The sequence below is a fragment of the Anarrhichthys ocellatus genome, unplaced genomic scaffold (assembly GCF_004355925.1).
Source record: "Anarrhichthys ocellatus isolate YVR2014 unplaced genomic scaffold, GSC_Weel_1.0 scaffold85, whole genome shotgun sequence".
Lineage (NCBI taxonomy): Eukaryota > Metazoa > Chordata > Actinopteri > Perciformes > Anarhichadidae > Anarrhichthys > Anarrhichthys ocellatus.
The window spans coordinates 1,271,448-1,277,167 of record NW_022280115.1 but is presented as its reverse complement, the minus strand read 5'-3'; the positions used below and the strand labels follow the sequence as shown (position 1 = coordinate 1,277,167).

Below are 5,720 nucleotides of genomic sequence, written 5' to 3'. Positions count from 1 at the left end.
ATTTTTTCAAAGATGAATTTTGCTAAGACAATTGTAAAAAATATGACTTCCTTCCACCCTCTGTCTTTCTTAGGTGTTATTAGTCCATTATTAGAAATAGGCCTAAATAGCAAGCAATAGGAAACTGTCGAGCTGTACACAAAAACTCTCTCAGGATAGTCGTCACCACCCTCATTCACACAAGGCTTCGTTTATGCTCACATCTGAGCCCTAAAATATTTATCAGTTGTCACTGTTTTGCACTGCAGCATATCAGTTTAGTCTTCAAAGAATAAGTCAATTATCACTGACATGAGACAGTGTCTTTCCGATAGTACCCAGACAGTGGGCATGTGCTTCTGACTTCCTTCAATGTGATAATAATAACAACACTGCAGAGATGTCTGTTTCTGGATGGACGTGCTTGTCAAAAAAGTGATGAGAACCCAAAAGTCTTGTAGGATGTGACAAGTGCATCGCTCCAGAAAAACTACAACAACTGTTTTGGTGTGTTTCCACATTGTCTTTGTCAACAGGTACAGTGCTCACACTAGGCGATATTTGTTGCAATTTATTCTGGGTAGTTGCTGTCATTCATCCCATCATCCCCCTTTTTTCCTCAACTCATCTATTTGGTGTCGCTGTCTGTGAGCTCTTCTCTGGTTCACATGCTTGTTTCACACGGTGGTGTCGCGCTTCTCTGCAGAACAATGTGGTTTTCTTGTTTCTCCCCACTCTGTTCTGCTCCCCCCCTTCCTTCTCCTTTATCCCCTGCGTCCATAGTTACTAGCTCCTGGGTGCAGTTAAACGGGCTGGCTTTAGACGACAGTGGGCTAGCACTGCTACCTGAGCCGACAGCAGACCTTTCCATGTGATTCTTTCCCTGGTGCTTTAAGCCTGTGAGCTGCCCTTCACCTTCTAAGCTCCTGGCTGCTGAGCCCTCACCTCCCCCCTGGCAGTTAGGACTTGGACTGACAGATTGCTGGGCCAGAAATGGAGATTGCAGGATTGCCAGCGGAGACTTAGCTTCCTGGGTTACTGAGCTAGGAGAAGGAAACCTGGGCATGATGTCTTCGGAAAGTAGTTGAGCAAGCTTGGCTGAGCCAGCAGAGGCTGGGGTTCCTACAGGTGTCATCACCGCCATAGGCACATCATCTTGGGATCCAATGAAGTCAACCTTGAGGGCTCTTGTCTTTTGAGGGCTACTATGATCTTGCATGGAGCTGCAAATGCTGTCGGTCACCCCAAAGCTTTCCACGTTCTGTTGCACCAAACCCACATCTCCAGTCACACTTCCTCTAGGAGTGGACACAAACTCATACAAACCCTCTTTAATAATGGCCAGTGGCTGGAGGTCAGTGACCCTGTTCACCTCCTTGGTGCTGATCTGACTTAGATCCAAGGGAGGGGGGATGTGCTGGTATCTAGCACCAGTTTCACGTCCTTCAGCACTGGGGAGCAGAGAACTTCTTTCTCCTCTTTCCATTGTAAAATCATCAGCCACATTGGAGAATTTGCTGGCAGTGCTGACTTCAGGTGAAGTTTGTAGTGCTTGAGTGGAAGTCAATGCTTTCGTCTCCATCTGCTCATCTATATTTTTCTCCTGCTGCTTCTGGATGGCTGCTCTCTTATTGTAAGCGTCTTCCAGCTGTTTTGCATTGAGGTTTTGAGGGGTAGTTTTATTAGACAATGGCTTGACTCGTTCAGGGGAGCCTTGCTGAGCCACTTCCAGGTATTGAGAATGTTGGGACCTGCCTGGGCTACCAACTTCTGTATTGGAGTAGTGTTTGTGGTAGCTCCAGCGGCTGGGTGACAGGTTATTGTCCACAGGACACTTACCATCCTCTCTCTTTTCCACCAACACATCTGTAAGTTCCATACTGCGTGCAAAGGCATCCTTTAGGTTAATGGAAATAATGCTTCCACTCCGTTTTGCTCTTTCAAGAGCTTCCCTCCTCTTGATGGCCTTCTCTTGCCTCTTCTGCTCTCGATAGAACTCAGAGAAGTTGTTGACAATGATTGGGATGGGAAGGGCAATGACCAACACACCTGCTATGCAGCAGAGTCCTCCTACAATCTTGCCCAGCAGGGTTTGTGGGTAGATGTCTCCATAACCAACAGTGGTCATAGTAATGGTAGCCCACCAGAAGGAGGCAGGGATACTTGTGAATTTGGTGGCATCCTCGTCCTTCTCAGCAAAGAACACCAAGCTAGAGAAGATCATAATGCCCATGGCTAAGAAGAGGATCAGTAAACCCAACTCATTATAGCTTCTTCGCAAAGTGAAGCCCAAAGACTGGAGTCCTGTTGAGTGCCTGGCCAGCTTCAGGATTCTCAGGATTCTCATAATTCGGAAGATCTGGACCACACGGCGCACGTTTTGGAACTGCATTACATTCTTGTTTGACTCAGTTAGGCAGAGGGTCACATAGTAAGGCAGGATAGCCAGCAAATCAATGATGTTTAGTGGTGCTTTGATGAAATCCCACTTGTTGGGTGCTGAGAGCAGACGTAGTACGTACTCCATGGTGAACCAGGCAATGCAGACAGCTTCCACATGGGCTAAGCTGGGGTTGTCATTGAACTGGCCAAATTCATCTACCACCTGGAGCTCCGGCAGGGTGTTTAGGGACAAGGAGATGGTGGAAATGATGATGAATAGGATGGAGATCATAGCCAGGACCTGCAAGACAAAGACAAAATTGTGGGTTACTGTATCATACAGTACATAACTCTATATCTGTACAAAGACAAATCAAATGATGCAGAGCATGTGATTCTTGGTCAAATCTGTTTGCCAGTTTGGCATGCAACAAGCTAGTTCTGTAAGTGTTTTTAGACACTTACAGAACTAAAATTAGCTCTTAATTGGCCAAGTTGGGACAAATTCTTAAAAATAAGAGCTGTATCAGTCCGAAATGTTTGGTCTTAGAGTTTTTCACAAAAACTTTGAATTCTAAGAAAAGTTAGAAGCAGTCCAGGGGACTCCCATATTTTGATGATGACCATTTGATAAGGCTCACCAATTTATCGTACAATCCAATTACACAGGAGATGAGTCTGCACAGCTCTGTGATACTGTGGGAGAAAAATCTATTTGTCTTGAAGTATATTTGTGTAAAATCAATCATATCCATAATTTGAAATGTATCCATGTATATTCACATTCATACTGTGATATTGGCCTGTATCATTGTCATATGTTGTTCACGTCACTGAGACAGGGAGTCTAGTATAGCGGCCTTGGAGTCCGGGTGAAGATAGAGGGGGATGACGTAGATAAACAAGTAGGGCAAGATTTCTAACGGAGGGAAAAGACAAGAGCCGGTCGCTGTGACAGTCGCTGTGACGGGCGGCCAGAGGTGGAATCAGGAGAAGATGAGTGGGGAAGGAGACTATGGTCAATCAAAAAACCCTCCGTAATGACTTGTCCGAGGTGCACATTTTAACTTGTCTAGGTGAAAGTTCAGAGGAGGAGGACATCGCCGAAGGGGAGAGAGACTTAGGGTAGAATGGAGGTATAAAATAATGTACAATGCTATTGTGAAGTTAGTTGACACCGGACAGCTCGGTTTACTTGTATACTTTGTGATACAAAGAAATCTGCATGAACTGAAGAAAATCCAATCACTCTTGTTTTCTGTGGGTGTTCGTTACTGAGTTCCTAACAGTGAGATCCTGTGGTGTCTCACCAGGAGTCAGATAGATAACAGTTACTGAGCCAGCAGTTAGGTAAAGTCAAAGAAGCGGCTCATCCACGGAAAAAAAAAACACAACATTTGGCGAGCTACCACGAGGAGGACTCCACGGGGACAATGCCCGAGCGGGGCGACGTTTGCTCTCTCACAGACTGAACATGCCATGAGCTCAACATAAAGGTAAAGCAAACTTTCTGCATTGGTGATGTCGGTCTGTGAGGAGGAAAGGGCGGCTGCGAAGGTGTCAAATGTTCCCTGCGACGTCCTAAGAACGTAAGAAAGGAACTTGTATTCAGTAACAGTGTTTTTGAACCCCACTAACTAATTCACGTTTGAATTAGTATAATTCTGAGTGACATAATTCTGATTGGACTGGCACATTGTTAAAAGTTTAAAAGACAGAGGGAATAAATAAAGAGTTGAACTGCATGGAGATTGATTTTCTGTCATGAAGCGCAAACCTCGTGCACGAGGCAGAGTGAATGAGCAGAGTGAGTGAGTGTGTGTGTGTGTGTGAGTGTGAAAGTCCTACAGGTGAAAATTCCTATGTGAGATTATTGAAATTCCTGTAGGTGGAATAAAAAGAGCTAAATAACATGATAACGTTGATTAATAAGTCTTAGGATCGCTGAGCAGAGGCACTTAAGTCTTACGGCCGAAAAGCAGATGGCCACTAAGTCTCAGGACTACTAAGCGGTATATATTTGATAAGAAAATAAAATTAAAATAATACTATAAAAATATTACTAATGGTGCGTTCACACCAAACCTGGCGTGAATTATTCGCGCGAGTAGATTACATACAAAGGCTATGCACAGACGCGATGAGACTAGAGTGAAGCAAATTTGCGAATTCGGGCGAAGTCACACGAATTTGCATCAAACGCCAAATCGCCCCAAACGCGTGAGTTGAAATTTTTCAACTTCGGCGAAAAAATGGCGTGACGCTGCGACGCGATAGCCTATCAGCATTGAGATGTTTCTCCTGTCATCAGTGACGTCCTGCCGTTGTTGAATCAGGAAATAAATACTGTAGCCGTCTGTGTTCACCCAGAGCTCTACGATACCTCATATCAACAGAGACCGGACCAAACTATGTGTATAAATGTGTGTGTGTGTGTGTGTAAACCTTGCGGAGAGAACTAACTAAACATGAATTCAGACATTTTACAAATCGGCATCATTACGTAGTTATTTCGGAGTCCCTTTTTGTTGGTTTATTGCCGTTAAATCACAGCCAAATCAATTTATTTAGTGTTCATACAGCTGTAGTAAACAGCGACGTGTGGCTCACTAGACACAGTGAACACAGCTCGATGAAATCCACGGAGCTCCTCTGGACAATGTTATGAACCAGACATGACCGCGTTTAGTTTCCCGGATATCTGTGACTTCCACAACAAGTACTAAGCAGAAATAGGTTATTTTTTCCACGGTTGATGGCGGACAGTTCAACGGCAGCCACGCCCCCTCTCTGGCGTGTCCAGCGCGATTCACGCGAATGAACACAAATAGTCCCCGGCGAGAATGGCGCGATTAACGCGACACAAATTGTTCACGTTTGGTATGAACACGGCATAACAGGAAAAATAGAGTTAATAGCACTGACAGAATTTATCAAACCAAATAATGCTCCTCTGTCCGCAGTTCATTAAGTGCACATCAATTAATCACCAACTGCAATTAATACATAATTACAGGATTTAATGTAGGACTCCTAGTACTAGGAGGACTCCTAGTGATCTAGGATCCTTTGTGAATATGGCCCAGTTTTATGGTTAATACTCCTCAGCAGGTGAAAAGAGTTGTAGAATGTGTTCACCGTATCTCTGGCGGAACTTTGTCAAGTCTGAGAAAATACCCCTGCTGATGTCATGGTTATGGCATCAGGATTAGCTCACCTTGGTCTTGGAGACTACACATGTACAAACCTTTCTTACAAACTGAAGGTGTGGGGTTTGAAAGATGTGACCAGACTGTTACCAGTCAAGGAGGGTCTAATGAAAGTGTAGGACTCAGCATTTTGGGAATTTAATAAAATCT

The 5,720-nt window shown here is 44.5% G+C and overlaps 1 pseudogene; it reads right to left on the bottom strand.

Annotated features, from left to right (window-relative positions):
* Positions 1-818: 818 nt before the first annotated feature.
* Positions 819-3,173, bottom strand: LOC116398555 (potassium voltage-gated channel subfamily B member 2 pseudogene; annotated as a pseudogene).
* Between the last annotated feature and the right edge of the window lie 2,547 nt (positions 3,174-5,720).